Genomic DNA, 19,882 nt, shown 5'->3' on the forward strand with positions numbered 1-19,882 from the left:
CTTAAATAATATTTGCTTTTATCTTGTAAAAGAAATAATTGTTTATCTTGGAAAAATATTAGATAATATTAGAATAAGAATATATTATGCATAATAATAATAAACCATAATAAAAATGAAAAAACACCATTTGATGGTTATTAACTAATGCATCATGATAAATAGTCTTATAGACTTTTTAAGGTAGGTTGATAGGTAGGTAGGTAACTAAATAGATAATTTTAAACAAAAACAAATCTTAACTGTTATATTGTTTCAAGCTTTGTATTTATCACTTAATGTATCTTAAACATACTCTATATCCACAAATGTTATGCACAATATCATTTTTAGTGGTTTAATGTTATTCTACTTTATAGATTTATCATAATTTATGTAACTATTATTTATATTTTTGCATATTTGGTAATTTCTATTTTTCACTTATAAATGTAACATTTCAATAATTAATCTTGTTGCTACATTTTGTAACCATTTTCTTAAGTGATTTCTTAAGATACAACTTCTAGAAATGAAATTTCTAGATTAATGGGTATATATACTTTTAATGCTTTTTAATAAATTGGAAATTACTTTTCTTATTTTATCAATGTATACATCTTCTATCCAGATAAAAGGGCCCAATTATTTCAACCTCACCAATGTCAAGTATATTAGCATTTTAATCATTGTCAATGCAATAGCTTAAATTTTTTTATTTAGTAACTTACTTTTCTTTGAATACTGATTATATTGAACACTTTTAAATGTTTTGAGGACAAGTGACTTGTCATTTGTCTCCTACTATTATTTTTCTCTTCAGTATATATTTTTCTTGTTGCTTTGTAAAAGTACTTCATATACTAAGGAGTTAAATTTTGCTCTACATGTTTAAACCACATCTATCATGTTAAAATGTATAAACTGGATGTCCCTTTGTCTTTTACTCTGTTTTTATTAATCAGGAAAGAATGCTGAATTTTCAGTCTATTTAGATGATAATGGTTTCTTTCCTAACTGATATGTTAACATGTGCAATTGTATGAGTTGATTTCCTAAAATTGAGATATCCTTGTATTCCTGCAATATACTGTCTTTGGGTGTGTCACCTCAATCTTACATTTAACTACCAAATCTGACTTATTGATATTTATTTGTGATAATAATAAGTTCATAAAATTAAAAGCTTATCATTTTCTTCTCTATTAGCCTTACTTTAGCATTATGCTAGTTTTCATAAACTTGGGAGTTTCCATGTAATTGTGGTTAGTGCTGTAGTTTGGTATAATTTCATTATGTCCCTCAAAGCGTTGGAAGCTTGGTCCCCAGTGTGGCAGCGTTGAGAAGTTAGCAGAACCTTTAAGAAGTGGGGTCCAGAGGGAGGTATTAAGGTCATTGGGGGTATCACCTCGGAAAACAATAGGGCTCATCTCTTGGAGTGAGTTACTTCTCTTACAGTGAGGTTGTCATAAAGCAAGGCCACCTCCCATCCGTTTCGCCCCTTCTGCAAAGCCAATTCCCCTTTTTTTTCCCTCTAACATATTATGATACAACCAGGGAGCCATAGCTAAAGTACTCAGCCTCATGTATTTGATTATGGCAAAAGAAATAGACTATAGCTCTGTAGTATAATTTGATATCAGGAATTATGAAGACATGAGCATTGTTCAATATGGTTTTTGCTAATCTGGGTCTTTTATTCTTCCATGTGGATTTTAGAACTGTTTTTTTTCTAGTTCTGTGAAGAATAACATTGATATTTTGATGGGGATTGGGTTGAATCTGTATATCACTTTTGGTAATATGGCCATTTTTACATGTTAATTCTACCTATCCACAGAATCTCTTTCAATTTTCTGAGGTCCTCTTCAATTTCTTTCTTCAGTGTTCTATAATTTTCATTAGAAAGGTCTTTCACCTCCTTGGTTAGATTTATTCCCAAGTTTTGTTGTTATTGTTTGAAGTAATTGTGAATGGAATTGTTTTTGATTTCTTTCTCAACAAGTTCATTATTGTAGTATAGGAAAGCTATTTTTTTTTTTTGTATTTTGATCTTGTATCTTGCTACATTGCTGAATTTATTTATCAGTTCTAGAAGTCTTCTGGTAACATTTTTTGGATCTTCTAAATATAGGATCATATCATCAGCACACAGATAATTTGACTTCTTATTTTCCTGTTTATATACCTTTAATTTCTTTCTCTTATCTTATTGCTCTGGCCAGAGTTTCAAGAACTATATTAAATAGGAGTGGATAGAGTAGACATCCTTGTTTTGTTTCTGATTTCAGAGGAAATGTTTTCAGTTTTTCTCCATTCACTACTATGTTGGCTTTGGCTTTGTTATAGATAGCCCTTATGATTTCTAGCCAAGAGCTATAGTAATATAAATACTATGGAACTGGCATAAAAACAGACATGAAAATCAATGGAATAGAATAAAAGCACAGACAAATTTATATAGAGAGTCATCTGATCCTTGACAGAGTTGCCAAAGTATACTTCGGAGAAAAAGAGCCTTTTTAACAATTTTTGCTGGAAAAACTGGATACCCCCACATAGAAGAATGAACTAGATCCCTCTCTCTCATTCTTAACAAAAAAATAAAGTACATCAAAGACCTAGGAATTAGACCAGAAACACTGTAACTTCTAGAAGAAAACATAGGACTAGCACTCCAAGATATTAGCACAGGCACAAACTTACTCCTAAAGCTCAAGAAATAAAACCAAAAATCAGTAAGTGGGATGGCCTCAAATTAAAGTTTTTTTTTTCCACAGTAAAAGAGACAATAAAAGCATGAAAAGACAGCCTACAGAGTGGTAGAAAAATCTTGCTAACTATTTTTCCAATAGGAGTTCAATATCTGGGATACATAAAAAAGTCAACACCAAAATAAATAAATAAATAACCCAATCAATAAATTGGCAAATGAACTAAACAAACATTTCTCAAAAAAATGCATATTTGAAAGCAATGTTCAACATCCTTAGAAATCAAAGAAATTCAAATCAAAACCACACTGAAATTTTATCTCACCCCAATTAGAATGGCAATTATCAAGAATATAAATAATAAAGGACAGCCCCACCCATCCCTGCAGAGCCCAGGCCCAGGCCCAGGACTGCCCACCAGGCCAAGGACCATGCCCGCATGTGACAGTGCTGCATCTCCAAACAGGCAGCCCAAAGCCATTCTTTGACTTGCCCTTTCAACTCCATATCTAAAAGTAGTTGTCACCATCTTGGGACACCTCCAGTGCCAACTCAGGTTACCCCTGCTGCTGCCACCACTATCTTCAGTTGGGGCAGCTTCTATCTTGAGACACTGGCCAGTGGCTGGAAGCCCAACATCAAGGTACTTACAGGTTTGATGCTACCCTGCCACCAACTCTGGACATAGTCACTTCCATCTAGGGACAACAGCCAGGACCTGGGAGATCATCACAAGGTTTCTACAGGCTTGGGTACACCAGAGATATGCCTGCTAGGTGTACTAACAGCCATCACTTTGTTGCAGAAGCAGGGGAGAACCTTGCACCTGGCCAACATTATTCTAAATGGAGAAAAATTGGAGGCATTCCCTCTAAGAACAAGACAAGGATGCCCTCTTTCACCACTCCTATTCAACACAATCCTTGAAACTCTAGCCAGAGCAATTAGATAAATGAAAGAAATTAAAGGGATATGAACAGGAAAAGAAGAACTCAAACTATCAGTATTTACCAATGACATGATTCTATACTTAGAGAATCCAAAAAAACTTGCAGAATTAATAAATGAATTTAACGAAGTAGCAGGATATAAAATTAACACCCATAAACCAAATGCATCTCTATATATCAGTGATGACCCCTAAGAAACAGAAATTAGGAAAACTACCCCACTCACAATATCCTCAAAAAACAACAAAACAAAACAAAACAAAATAACTTGGGAATCAACCTAACAAAAGAGGTGAAAGACTTATACAATGAAAACTACAGAACACTAAAGAAAGACATCAAAGAAGATCTTAGAAGATGGAAAAATTTCCCATGTTTTTGCATAGGAAGAAATAATATTGTCAAAATGGCCGTACAACCAAAAGCATTATACAGCCTTAATGCAATTCCAATTAAAATCCCAGTAACATTCCTTATAGAAATAGCAAAAACAATCATGAAATTCATTTGGAAAAAACAGGAGACCCAGAATAGCCAAAGCAATCCTTAGCAAGAAAAGTAAAGCAGGAGGCATCACAATACCAGACCTTAAACTAAACTACAGAGCTATAGTAACAAAAGAGTATGGTATTGGCACCAAAATATATATGTAGACCAATGGTACAGAATAGAAGACATAGAGACAGACCCACATAAAGACAGTTATCTCATACTAGACAAAGGTGCCAAAAAAATACATTAGCTAAAAGATAGTCTCTTCAACAAATGGTACTAAGAAAACTGGAAGTCTATGCGCAGCAAAACTATCCCTCACCATTTACAAAGCTCAACTCAAAGTGGATTGAGGACCTAGGAATTAGACCAGAGACCCTGCACCTAATAGAACAAAAAGTAGGCCCAAATCTTCATCATGTCAGATTTAAGAGTCTTAACAATACTCTTAAAATGCAGTAAAATCAAGAATCAATAAATGGGATGGATTCAAACTAAAAAGCTTCTTCCCAGTAATGAAAACAATCAATAATATGAAGAGAGTGCCCACAGAGTGGGAGAACATCTTTACTACACACACATCAGGTAGAGCACTAATCTCCACAAAGAACTCAAAAAAGTTAAGACACACACACACACACACACACACACACAGACACACACACAAAAATAGCCCAATGGGCTAAGGAACTGAACAGACACTTCTCAGAAGAAGATATACAATTGATGAACAAAATATGAAAAAATGTTCAACATCTCTAGTAATTAGAAAAATGCAAATCAAAACTACTGTAAGATTTCATCTCACTCCAGTCAGAATGGCAATTATCAAGAATACAAGCAATAATAAGTGTTGGCAAGGATGTGGAGAAAAGGTACACTCATACATTGCTGGTGGGACTGCAAATTGGTGCCACCACTATAGAAAGCAGTATGGAGATTCCTTAGAGAACTTGGAATGGAACCACCATTTGACCCAGCTATCCCACTCCTCAGTATATATACAAATAACTTAAAAATCAGCATACTATAGTGACACAGCCACATCAATGTTCATAGCAGCTCAATTCACAGTAGTTAAACTGTGGAACCAACCTCGATGCCCTTCAACAGATGAATGGATAAAGAACTGTGGTGCGTATTACATAATGGAATATTACTCAGCATTAAAAGAGAATTTAAAAATGATATTTTCAAGTAAATGGATGGAGTTGGAGAATATCATGCTAAGAGAAATAAACCAATCCCAAAAAAACAAAGGCTGAATGTTCTCTCTGATAAGTGGATGCTGGGCATGGGGAGAATGGAGGAACTTTGATGGGGCAAATGGGAGGAAGAGAAGAGGAGGCAGCATGAAGGTAGGAAAGATGGTGGAATGAGATGAACATCATTATCCTAGGTGCATGTATGACTGCACATGTGGTGCAACTCTACATGGTGTGCAACCAGAGAATGAAAAGTTGTGCTCCATTTGTGTACAATGAATTGAAATGCATTCTGCTATCATGTATAACTAATTGTAACAAATTTTAAAAATAATAAAACATTTATGGAGACAAAAAAGAAAGAAAGAATACATATAAATAATAAATGCCAGTGAGGATGTTGGGAGAAATATATACTCACATATTGTTGGTGGGACTGAAAATTAGTACAACCACTTTGCAAAGCAGTATGAAGATTCTTCAAAAGACTAGGAATAGACCCATCATTTGACCCATTTATCCCATTCCTTGGAATTTATCCAAAAGAACTAAAATCAGGATACTATAGTGAAACATGCATACCAATGTTGATAGAAGCACAATCCACAATAGCCAAATTATGGAACCAGCCTAGGTGTTCCTCCATAAATGAATGGATAAAGAAAATATGATATGTATACACAATGGAATATTACTCAGGAATAAAGAACAAAATCGTTTCATTTGCTGCTAAATAGATGGATCTGGAGAACATCATACAAAGTAAAACAAGCCAGACTTAGAAAGTTAGGGGTCTAATGTTTTCTCTCATGTGCAGAAACTAGAGAGAAATAAGGAATTTTAAAAAAATAAACTGGATCTTATGAAAATAGAAAGGAGAACAATGTAAGAGAGGAAGAGGATTAATGGGGTGGGAGGAGGAATGGGAATAAAAAGAAACTGCAGAATGAAATTGACCAGATTATTGTACATGCATATATGAATATATTATAATGAATTCCACTCCAATAATATATATAAATGCAATGCACCAATTAAACACTAAATTGCTAGTAGGAAGACCAACAAAACAGAGGAAGGGGATCATAGAGAGGGAAGAATGAAGAGAAGTAATTAGAGAAATGCAAATCAAAACTACTGTAAGTGGGTAGAACTGGGATTGAAATGGAGCAAATTATGTTATATGCATGTATGAATATGTCAAAATTAACCTCACAATTATGTAAAAGTACAATGCAGTAATAAAGACATACATTTAAAAATAGATTAATACAGGTAGTTTATTTCAAAATAATTGTATTTTGTTTATAAAATTAATACATACACAGGTTTTTAAAAAAGACTCCTAAGAAGGGTACAAATTAAACAAAAGATCCCCTCTTCCCATGCATCTCTAGCCCATGCCTATGTACTGAACACTTTGCCCACTTCTAGTTTTAGTTAGGGTGATAATTACTGCTGCAATTCTAACAAAGGTGTTTGCATCTCTCTTTGTGAATTGCTCAATTCAAAAAGGTATAAAATATCTCCTTTCATAAAAGACGGGCAGTTTAGAGCACTTTTACTCAAACCCCTCTCCACTTCCTGAGATGTCAGTTGACTTCTCTTTATCAATTGCATTGTTTATCATGACTCTCACAAATCTACTTAAACAAGGCTTAATCATTGATTGTGGGTTCTGTAAGATAAATTTAGAGTTTCCATGTTGCCCTCCACCACTTCTCCCTCTACTCCCAATGTCGGTCATCTGCTGACAGGATCTGTGACATTTGCATTTTGTTCTTTAACCAAATTAAGATTTGGATGCTTTGACTATAGGTTAATTCTAAAAAAAAAAAAAATCAAAACAAGATGTCTACAATGATATAATCATGTAAATACTTGAACAGTGGTATTCCACTAAGGATCTTTTTTGGGCAAATCTTCCGAGTTATGCAGAAATCAGTTCATGGTACTCAAGCTATCAGAGAAGCCCCCTGGTCCACCTGTTCTGTATGCAGTCTCCTAGCTGACCATCCTGATTGACAACCCCTGCTGTCTGTATCTGCCGGCTCAGAATCTTTATACTTGTGAAATCACTTCTCACCTCCATGGACCCCTGGCTTATGTGCACTGCAGGCAGCAGTTCACTATTTCCTGCGTCCTGCATTATCAATATATAAGAACATTAAGATATTTTCTGCTTTCAAAATACTTGTCAAACTGATGGCGCTTAGATTGCTTTCAGAGTGTACATAGATGGACTCTTATTCATGTATGTTCACTGTTGTCTCAATGAAATACTTAGTTTCAGCTCACCATCTTGATCCAGAAGCTTCTCTGGAATTACCTATTCACTCACAGTTAATCTCTAGTCTTCACTTGTCTTTAATCTTCTTGTTTGGATCCATCTTTTTGTCCTCTTTCCCTCAGATTCTTAATGTTGGAACATCCCACATTCCTTGGGCAACATCTCTCTTCTATCTATACTCACCCTTAGTGGTCTCATCTGGTATAAATCACCTGTATGCTGAAATTTTTATCTTTATCTCAAATCTCTCTCCCCAATATCCTACTCACATGTTTAACTCCTTATTCTGAGTGAGAGCTTTAAATTTTCTCTCCAGTTTGAGTGCCCATTGCAATAACTGGGTACTGCTGGTTTAGGTACTTATTCTCAAGAGGGTAGATCATGACTGTTTTAACAGCTTCCAATAACTTCACCTGTTTTATTACAGTTGAAGAAATCCCTCCCTTCCTGCAAATGGGCTGCATTTACCTACTCATGATTTCCAGCCCTGATATGGATATTTCCTTTTTAACATGGTCTGTGTGTCACTTTTTTGAGCACTTGGGAGAACACAATACTATGCTCATTCCACCATTTTAATGGAAGTGTTCTTTATCAAGGCAAAGATTTGCCTTGTCCATATAGATTTAAATCTTTATATCAAGAGCCTTTCATGTTGCCATTCTTTTACTTGTTTTAGATCTAAATAGCCTGGTCATCAAGATACATGCACTTACAGACCTTTTACTTTGGTATAGATCGCCACAGAAACAAGCATACATACACGGCTTTTGGTACTGAATCAGGACATACAAAAACTACCCCAACAGGAATGACCCATAGGTGTGAGAATCTAATTTAAAAAGACTTTACCAGTGCATTTCTTATCATTATCAACAAAGATTCATGTGCCTTGCCTTTTAAACGATCATGTCCTCTGAATATGGGGTAAAACAAGGGTGAAAGAAAATAACCAAATGACTTCTAAACTTTTGTGTTTCTTCCTTACTGGGTCTCTCTCCATTAAAAAAAAAACAAAAAAAACAACAAACTTCTAAGAGTTTCAGCCAGGATAGTTTTTCTTATAAACATTATCATCATACCTGTAATTACACAACTGGCCTTCATTACCCTTCTTCAAACTATAGCCTCTGGAAAGCATGCACCATATTTAGAATTTTGTCCATAGGAAAAGAAACCACCTGCACTAAGGTTATGTCATAGAGATGGCAACCACAAAAAACACCGAACTTAGATACACACTATCATTTTATGGGTGTGCTCCTGACTATTTAGAGCTGTGATTAAAATTAGAAGTGTGAGCAACGACACTGCTTCCCAATTTTTTTTTAAAGCAACATTGACCATATGGTGGTTGGTATAACACTCCTGTTTCAAGTGATGCTTTACCCAAGCATGGACCAAGCATGATATAAAGTCAACTCTACTGTTGCTATCTTAGTTTTTAAATTATGGCAGGTATTATATTTAAGGAGCTTAAGAAAGTTCATTGAGTGTCATGTAATCATTTTTATCTTCACTGATTTAAGTCATGTTCTGACTCAGAGATCACCTTCATAGGAGATTCATCATTCTGTCCCACATCACTCTGCTCAGGTTGGTTTTTATTGGTACCAGGGATTGAACCCAGGGGTGCTTAACCACAGAGCCATACCCTCAGCCCTTTTTTGTATTTTATTTAGAGACAGTGTCTCTCTGAGTCGCTTAGGGCCTCACTAAGTTGCTGAGGCTGTCTTTGAACTTGTGATCCTCGTGCCTCAGTCTCCCGAGCTACTGGGATTACAGGTATGTGTCACGGGGCCCAGCCTTCGGGTTGCTTTGAAAAAGAAACCACCCTAATGTAAGTCTGTTCCCCAAACTTCACTCAGAAGTGAGAATCAATGAGGAATAAAATAACTGAATGCAAGAGAAAGACTTGCAGAGGAGTGATTTTGAAAGAGTCAAGAACACAAATTAATTCCATGTCTAACAAGGAAAGGAAAGATAGGAAATGCCTGAGGAGAAACCATTTTTAAGACAATTTTTAATAATAAGCCTCTGATATTTTAGGGAAAACGACTTTATCAAACACAGTTCTAATCATGAAATCAGCTTTGCAGGGCAATATGAAAATATAGTTTTTAATTTTATATGCTCGAGATAATTTTGGAAGAAAGGAGGCATCCAATCATACAATCTTAGAGAAATTTGGAGAAAATTTAGAGTTTCTTATTAAAAATCTCTTTTCTTTAATACAGTAAATGTGAATTTACCTAGAATATGCTGAGATTAACCATTAATAGATAACTCATTATATTCACAGTATAACTAACAAAATGACTCTGAGACGACATAGCTTAGCTTTAAAGGAAAAACCACTGATCCTTTGACATGAGTTTCTTACACCTAGATTCTAGATTCTGCCCTTTCAAAATCTCTACTTAGATATTTTTCCTAAATTGCCTTGTATTATTTGCTAACCTGATAGTTTTACATTATCATTAAATTTGAAGCTTTAAAAATATTTTAAATATAAATATGTGCAACATTATTTGAATACCTATATAATAAATCAATGTACAGATGTAGCATATGTGTTATCTAGATAAGCAGTGGATAAAGTCCGACCTAGGAGCTGACTCAGATCCCAGCAGTTGATTTAATCCTTCTCTGCCTCAGTTTTTTTAATTGATTAAATGAGAAAATAATAATAACACGTAGCTGATAGGTTGTTGTTATGTCAAAAATGCTTAGGAAAGTGCCTGATACTCAGTAAATATTACCAATATGCTAATAATGATTGTGTCTAATTTTTTGCTATTATATAACAAGCTGCTATGAGCCATATTATAGCTAAACTCCTACCATATGTTTTTTCCTAGGGTCCCATAATAAAAATTAATTGGGTCAGACTCAACAAACATTTTTAGGGATTTTTAACACATGTTCCAAAATTACCCTGTGGAAATTTTGTTAAGAATTTATACAACCAACAGCAATGTGTGGAAGTGCCCATTTCTCATACTCCAGCTAACTACCATCAAATTTAACAGTTAACCAGGTTGATAAGAAACTATCTCCCTACATTAATATTATACTTTGAAAATGTTTTTATTGATTTTTTTTAATTTTGTGAATTCTCAAGTATGTTCTACTGTTTCCCTTTCATCAACTGTCCTTCATTTTTTCAAATCTAGGGGTTTTTTTTTTGTTGTTATTTATTTGTTTTGTTTTTGGTACCAGGGATTGAACCCAGGGGCAATTAACCACTGAGCCACATCCCCAGGCCTTTTTTCATTTTTACTTTTTATTTTTCTTTTGAGACAGGGCCTCACTAAGTTGCTGTGGCTATCCACAAACTTGGGATCCTCCTGCCTCAACCTCCAGAGTCAGAGATTACAGGTGTTTGCCACCATGCCCAGTTCTGGGTTGTTGTTTTGTTCTTATTTCTGTTAGAATGCATGTTCTGGGTCTTCCTTTCAACCTCATTGCCTTTACTCTCACTGTACTATTTTTATATCATTTTCTTTGAGAGAGAGTAAATTTCTTAATATAATTGTCTCATTTAAAAGATTCCAACTATTTTCTACTGCTTCTACTGCACTCTTTTAAATTTCATTATTTCTAATAGGAAATCTATTCATTTGGGTCAGCTGATTTCTCCTTCCAGGGAGTGGACTAGACATACTCTTCCTTCCTCCTTCTACTAAATACAACTAAACCCCCTGAACATCACATAGAAAACAAGCAGGAGCTGACCGTGAGAGGTGGAGAGAAGGTAGATCATCCAGGGAAAAGACTCCAGGAATGGCATGCTGGGGAGCCCCAGGGTTTCTAACTGCCTTAAATACCTCAGACCTGGAGACAAGAGCTGGCAATATAGAAACTCCAACAGGCACAGACCAGAAAAGCCCCCATCAAAGCCTGCTATCTTTAGCCAAAGGATTTACAAAAAAGGCAGCCTGGCAAGACAAAAACAAAAAAACAAAAAAAAAACAACAACAAAAAACCTTTTAGACAAAAATTTCTTTTCTTAGCCAAACACCACAGGAAAATGCCTCACCTCCACCCATAGCAGCAAAGCCCAAGTGGGAATCCTGGACTTCTCCCTGACCACACTATAATGAAGGCTCCAACTGCCCACAGCAGAGGTGCCAGTCTCCAGGGGTGAGACTTCCAGCCCCTCTGGGCTCAGAACATGTGGCCAGGAAGTATTGATGGTGATTGTTTTATAAACAGAGGAGGCAAACGGGGTGTCAAGGGACATTGCTATGCTTTACTGGAACGGGTACATGTCAACACTAGTAGACTGTAATAAGTTAAATATGCATCCTGTCACATGTAGTGATAACTTCCATACCTATAAGGTAATAAACAGAGCTGCCACTAACAAAGCCCTACAAAGAGATGTTCTTACGTGCAATATATGATCAAAATAGAATTTTAAAAAATAGTCAAGTAACCCACAGACAGGTAGAAAAAGAAAACAGAGAAACAAAGCACCAAGAGAAACAGCGTACAAATGAAACAGTAGATGTGAGCCCTAACATAGTAATAATATCATTAAGTGTAATTATGGCAGCATTTTAAATGTTTAGGTAGGTTTTTGGAGCACCTGTATTTGCCTCAGCACCTGGGGTCTCAATGGACAAGACATCCGAATACGTTTCTGTAAGGTGGAAAATAGACGGAGTCATGCTGACCAACAGCAGGGCACAGGAAATAAAAAAATGATACAGTAAATGTAGAAACCAGTCTTTTGTGCTAAACCTTTGGGAGGGAGGCTAAACAGAGGTCATTTCTTTAGATCTCTAACCAAAATGCTATCACCTGGCAAGAGTGTTACCCAGGTCTTATAGATGGTGATCTTCTGTTGCCAGTGTTTAATAAATGCTTTGACCATCATTCCCAAGAACCAATCTTCTTTCCACTCGTTCCTTCCTTGACACCATTCATTAACTTTGGTTCATCCATTTGACCAGTCTACTGATTATCAAGAAATGCTAGGTAATATCATGGAAGCTGGGAAATACCAGCAAAAAGATTCAAAGAGACTCTTACTTGATATAGCGCCAAATCTAGTTAAGAACTAACAAAAATACAAACAAGATCATTTCAAATCGCAATGTGTACTATCAAGGCAAAGAAACAACACAAATTAGTGCATGTCTTTCTGGTAATCACAGTACTACAACATGCCAACCACCACGGTGGATATTCCACTTACCCCAAGTGCTGGGTGCCTTGTTGTCCCTGGTAATGATCTGACTCTCAGAATCCCATCTGTTACGGTTAAGACATGAGGTGTCCCCAGAAGCTCATGTGTAATGACATCATTACTATCCAAGAAAGTTCAGTGGCAAAATGACTGAAAGCCTTAACCTTATCAGTGTCTTAATCCACTGATAGGGATTATTTGGGTGGTCCCTGTAAGCAGATAGGGTGTGGCTGGAGGAGGTGGGTCCCTGGGGATGTGCCTTTAGGGTTATATTTTGTCCCTGGTAAGTGGAGCTCTCTCTGCTTCTCTGTGGCCCTGTCCTGAGCTGCTTTCCTCCACCACTCTCTTCCACCATGACGTTCTGCCTTACCTGGGTCCAGAGCAATGGAGTTGGCCATCTATAATAGAAACCACGGAAACCATGAGCCCAAATTTACCTTTCCTCTTCTAAAATCATTGTTGTCTGGTCTTTTGATCACGGCAGTGAGAAGGGTTACTAAAACACCATCCTTAGAGTATGATTCCTAGGACACTATTTCAGGTCAGGTTCACTGGAAGCCACAGCTGAGTTAGGGATTCTTGTGCAAGTAATTTATTGAGACTGTGCTCTCAGGGGAAATGCATTAGGGCTGAGGGGAGCTTGACTGAGCAATGAAGGAGCTGGGCAAAGCAGTGCTTTCAGCTGACAGGTGGCCTCAATTCACTTCACAGGGAGCTGTGGGGTATGAGTTGCTCCAAGGAAGTTACCCTGCCCTCAGGCAAAGGAGACTGAACTGTTTTAATCCTGCTTAGGCCAGCACTTGAGTATTGATGGGGTCCATAGTGGAGGCAGGTCCCATCTCAGACATCTCCTATCTCCATAGCTCCTATTGTTCAAGAGCAATCCTCTAGAGAAGGGTGTGGTAACCAAAATCTGTAACAGCTTAGGGATGGGACTCAAGACCTGCAAAAGAAGCTCAGGCATGGCCACAAAGCATCTGGTATACCACTGTTCGCATTTCTCCTTGGCTTTTGCCATCTCTGAAGTATCCCAAATGCTCATAAGAGACAAGGAAGAAGATGGAGGAGGAGGATGGAAGAAAAAAATCTTCTAATCCCTTTAATATTTATAAACTATAGTACATCCCTAATTTTTCTCAATGTTGCAACCTGGATTCTCAAAATTTAAGAAGAAATTGAAACTTTTCTGTAACTCTGATGAATAATATTTCTAGAGGTTATGCCTCAAAGTGTTAGAAATGAGAAAGGGGAAGTGTGTTCCAGTCAGAATTTGGTAAACCACAGTTCTCGTTGTCAGGATTTCACATCTCTGCACACACTTGGGAACGTTCTCAAAGCAGATTTGACAATATTTCAAAAAATACCACAAAAGGATTTGCTCAGCAAGGAAAATTCCAAGCTTGGCACTAAACAATGTACTCTATCAACTGGCACCAGTGAGTCTCACTTCTATGAATCCACAGCAGACACCAGCACAGCCTTAAGCCAGGGTGAGGGGGGCCTAACTTGGGCATTGGGATTAAGAGGGCTTTACCCAGGTCTTTCTTCAGCCAGGGCCTTCCTCATGGGGTGAGAGGCCCTAGATGACAAGAGGACATGTCCACCTAGAAGCAGTATCCTTCTTTGAAGCCACGTTACAGATGACAGGAAACTCAGAATTTCAGCTCTGGCGAGGGCCATTTTCTGAGTATCTCCACCCAGAGCAGACTGTGTCTCTGTAGTGCATACCTAGGCTTGGGGTGACCGAGGGATAGCTATTGTGAGAAGAATGGCCACAATTGTGTGTATGAGACCCTTCATGTGTTGGGCAGAGCTAGGAATGGGAAAAGAAATTGAGAAGAGCCATGGTCCAGAACCCAGCTCTCATGACATCGCCATAGTCCAGCAGAGGACTGTAGAATCCTAGAGTGCTTATGTGTGTGTGTGTGTGTGTGTGTGTGTGTGTGTATACATATACACACATATATCTACATATGTTTTAAATATATAAATTCACTTAACTTCCACAACAACTTTATGGGATATTTTCTTACAAGGAAGTTAAATAACTTGCACTGGGTCATACAGTAAGTGATGGGCATTCAGGATTTTATCCCATACGATCTGGTTCTAAAATCTGCACTCCTAACCATTTCACCATTCAAAGACAACTCTGCATCCTTTTGTGAATTTCTACCTTGGATAAAGCTGACACGCATCAGGATGTTCTGTGGGATTTGTTTTTTTAAAAATCAGTGTTTTATTTCACCAGAAGACTTCCTGAGCTAATAAACAAGTTAGTAAAGTAGCCGATTACAAAATCAACATACAAAAACCAATAATAAATCTGCACAGAAAAAAAATCAGGAAAATAATCCCATTCAAAATAGCCTCAAAAAAATCCTAGGAATAAATCTAATGAGGTGAAACATTTCTTTACAATCAAAACTATAAAATATTGAAGAATAAACTGAAGAAGAAATAAGAAGATGGAAAGACTGCCCGTGTTCATAGATAGAATTAATATTGTTAAAGTGGCCCCATTACCAAAAGCAATATACAGATTCAGTGCAATCCCCTTCAAAATACCAATAACATTTTCCATAGAATTAGGGAAAAAAAAGCAGCCCTAAAATTCATTTGGAAAAATAAAAGACCCAAATTATCCACAAAGCATCTAAGTCAACAAAACAATGCTGGGGGTATCACAATACCTGAATTACCTGACTTTAAAATTATACTAAAGAGCATTATTAACAAAAACTACTTGATAGATGCATAAAACAGACACATAGACCATAGGTTCATAATAGACAAAGACAAACCCATACGGATACAGTCAGCTGATCCTTGACAGAGGCCAAACACATACATTGTAGAAAAGACAGAATTCTTAACACATGGTGCTGGGAAAACTGAGTATCCGAATGTAGAAGAATGAGACAAGATCCTTATCTCTTACCCTGCACAAAAGTCAAGTCAAGATGGATCAAAGACCTAGGAATTAGACCAGAACTATGCAACTCCTGGAAGAAAACGCAGGGTCAACGCTCCAGCAAGTAGGCACAGGAAATGACTTTCTCAGAAGGATCCCTAAAGCTTAGGAAATAATTCCAAGAGTTAATAAATGGGACGGCATCAAATTTAAAAGCTTCTGTACAGCAAAGGAAACAATTAAGAATGTGAAGGGAGAACACACAGAATGGGAGAAAAATTTTTCTGACTACTCTTCTGGCAGAGGATTAATATCCATAAAATAAAATGAATTCAAAAAAACCTTAACATTAAAAAAAAAACAAAAAAAAAAAAAAACAAATAACCTGGGCTGGCGTTTTGGCAGAGTGGCAGAGTGGCAGATTGTTCACCTCCCACATGTCAGGCACTGGATTCCATCCTGAGCACCACATATAAAAAATAAAGATTTTAAAAAAAAATACCAGATCTTTATTTAAAAAAAATAATCCAATTAATCAATGGTCAAATGAACTAAACAGACACCTTTCAAAAGAAGACATACTGTTGAGGGCCACAGCCGAGTCGGGATGACGCATGGCATTTTTGCCAGAAGTGGTGGTTGAGAGGTGACGCCAGCGAGTTCTCCAGGAGTTCCCGTTGAGTTCCAGTGAAGCTCTCGCAGGGATTCCTGGAGAGTTCCCATTGGTTGGGGAAGTGCCAGAGGAGGGATATTTCCGGTTGCTGGTTCCTGGACCAGCCACGTGGTGTTTGGGGGAATTCCCCGGGAGCATGTGTGGAGTGTGCTGGTGGAGTTCAGAAATAAAGTTTGTTCCTGCTTCAGTGGCTCATGATTTGTGCCCAGCCAGACTGCAGCCAAATACAAATGTCCAGCAAATAAATGAAAAACTGTTCAATATCTTTAGCAGTTAGGGAAATGCAAATCAAAACTACACTAAGATTTCATCTCACTTCAGCCAGAATGGCAGCCAACAAGAATACAATCAATAATAAATGCTAGAGAGGATGTGGAGGAAAAAAAAGAACACTTTTTACACAGCTGGTGGGAGTGTAAATTAATGCAACCACTATCAGCATGGAGGTTCCTCCAATGACTAGGCATGGAACCCATCATATAACCCACCTATCCCATTCCTCAGTACTCCTCCTAAATAACTAAAGTTAGCATGGTATACTGATACATTCATACCCATGTTTATAGCGGCAGAATTTACAATAGTCAAAATATGGAACCAGCCTAGGCAACCATCAAGAAATGGATGAATAAAGAAAATAGGGTATATATACATAATGGAGTTTTATTCAGCCATAAAGAACGAAATTATGTCATTGTGTTAAGTTATTTAACATAAAGTTAAATTATGTTAAGTTAAATTATGAACATTAGGTTAAGTGAACTAAGCCAAACTCAGAAAACCAACGGTCGTATGTTTTTTCTCATATGTGGAAGCCAGGGAGGAAACAGGAAAAACAAGATACAGGCAAGGGGGTTGTAGGAATCTCATGAAATCTGAAGAGATATGAGTAGAGGAAAGAGCCCAGGGGAAGGAGAAAGGAAGGGAAAGGGGAAATGTTAGGGAATGAGGTTGGCCAAATTATGTTGTTATAGTGTACACATGTGTGAATGTGTATCAGTGAATCCCAATGAATGTACAAGTCAGGTATTACAGAGCAGCTTGCTGCAAGAACACATAGTGGAGAGAATTTAACCCAGGCCATGAAACTGCGGGGGTAGGAGCTTCCTGAAGGAGATTACACCTGAAACAAGCATAGATTGAAGATAAGCAAGCAAAGGAGATGAGCAGGATAATCCACTCAAGCCTCTCATAGGAGAATAAAGAAGACTGAGTGTGAACCAGGGCCTTTTACCCACAAGTGTGTCAACTACAGAACACTCAGGACAGGAGTGAGAGGAAGGCAAAGGGCTGAGAGGCTAACTTTATTCTGTAGCAATGAGGAACCTACATCACTCTTCTAAAACATTTAGATTTTTTGAATGTTCAGAGAGAGAATTATAGACCTAGTAATGCATAACCTCACTTCGTGGGCAAGAAAAATGATTCTCAGGACAAAAAAAAACTTGGCAAAATTATGATCTTTTGACTGATTTTCATTATTATCCTTTTGGGAGCCTTCTAACTCCTATCAAAGCGGGCAATACAAAGTCTCTGGGGTCTGACACAGAGCACAATATTTGGGAAGTACATTCTAAGGTTTTGATCTCCACTGGCCATCCTTGAGATGCCCATTGTTTGAGTCTATGGAATGTACTGAAGTGTGGGACCTCAGCTTTGTCTATGCCACCCCTGAGCTTTGAAATCATCGTAGAGTCAGTCTAGAACAACCCGTGCTCAGAACCATCGATCACCCTAGGGCAGGGGTTTCCATCCCTGCTGGAACCCAGAGACCCATCTCCTTCTCTCCCTGGAAAATCTCCATTCTCTGCTGCTTGCTTACCCCACACCTCTAAAAAGGGCACTTTCCTTTATCTACCTTTCCTTCTGAACAGTCGACATCATCTCTCAACTGTTTCAGACTTCCTTAAGTGCCAAGAAGAAAAGCTTGTGCTCAGACAGCTCAGGCCTTAGGTGCTGCAACAACTTCTGGGGCAAAGAAAACATAGGACTTAAACCTGGGGACCGTTTCCAGAGAGAAAAGTATGTCCAATATCTCTAAGTTTTTCAGCAGCCAAGGGAAACCCAGTATAACATCTTATCAAATGATCAATAAGATGTTTACATGATGATGCATTTTGAGTCATTTTAAGTAACATGTTAAAAACAGTCCTGTGTCTGTGTTCTTGGGGTGAATTCAAATAGTTGAAACAGGATATATCACTTGAGTAGCCCTGCTTAGTGAAACAAGTATAGGATGGGATCATTAATTTATGGCAGGAGGACACAGGAGAACCTTTTTGTCACTTGATAGAGTCACAGAATACTTTTGATATATGCTAAAGGTGGGATGAGTAATTTTCAGGAAGCCAATGGCTTTCTGGAAGAAATGCAGCTTTTTATGCTTAGATGCAAAGCTAGGAGACTTTGTCAGAATGCACTGTGATGGTCTAGCCAAGTTCTGCCAGAAAAAGTAATCAAGCCCCACAACCCCCACTCCCCCCAAAAAAATCTCACAATAAAGTTAAGGAGCTCTATGAAGGGCATGAAATTTGGGAGGAGAGGCTGATTCTGTAGTGGGAAGCAATGGGACCAGTGTCTCATGAAGAGGTTTGCTAGTCCAAATTCCTGCAAAAGCACAGCCAAGGGTCTGGTCTAGTAAGGATATGACTGCGATGGTGACTAGGCATCCCCTGGGCTGCACAGGACACCACTGTTGGGAACAACTGCAGCAGCTGAGCTGATGGAGCGGTTCCTCTGTCTTTTCTGGAATGCTGAAGCAGACCTAGTCCCTTTTGGCTGGGGTTCTGGGACAATGGAGGAGAGAGCTCAAGTGGAAGATTATGTGGGAGTTTGACTTAGTAATTGGAGAAATGTGAACATATTTGTTTCCCAAGCTGGAGAAATAGGTCATTACATACAGGGACCATCAGAGTTACAGATTTATTCACAGAGTAAATACCGCTTATTTATTGCTTCCTCCAGTGTCCCTACCTACTACGGGGAAAGGAAACCTAACTATAGTTTAGTACATGCTCAGTTCACTAACATTATTTAAATAATCCCTAATCATCTTACATGGAATTCTTTGGCTCTCAGATCCTCAAATGGATTGACCCACTGTCTGTCCTTCTTCAGGATGGAATCTGAGCCAGTGGGAAGGGAACCTGACCTTAAGAAAGCAGAGAAAGGAGATCCAGGATTACATACCCTGCTCCTGGTTCCTTGCTGGTCCCTACAGCAGAAAGCTTGTCTGTGGGTCTCCTGGATCATGACACTGAGGCATAGGCACTGGCTACATACTAGTGTTTACAACCAGAAGTTATGGTCCAAGCCACTGGGATCCATCTCTACTTCCTACCTAACACAGACAAAAAAGTAAAGCATTTCAACTGAAATAAAATCGTTTAATTGAAAAAACACAAATATCAAGAGACATTTAGGACTCAAGAGGGTCCATTGCAGTGTTACAATCCAACATGTGTATGA

This window comes from Urocitellus parryii, chromosome 4 (genome assembly GCF_045843805.1).
Source record: "Urocitellus parryii isolate mUroPar1 chromosome 4, mUroPar1.hap1, whole genome shotgun sequence".
Taxonomy (NCBI): domain Eukaryota; kingdom Metazoa; phylum Chordata; class Mammalia; order Rodentia; family Sciuridae; genus Urocitellus; species Urocitellus parryii.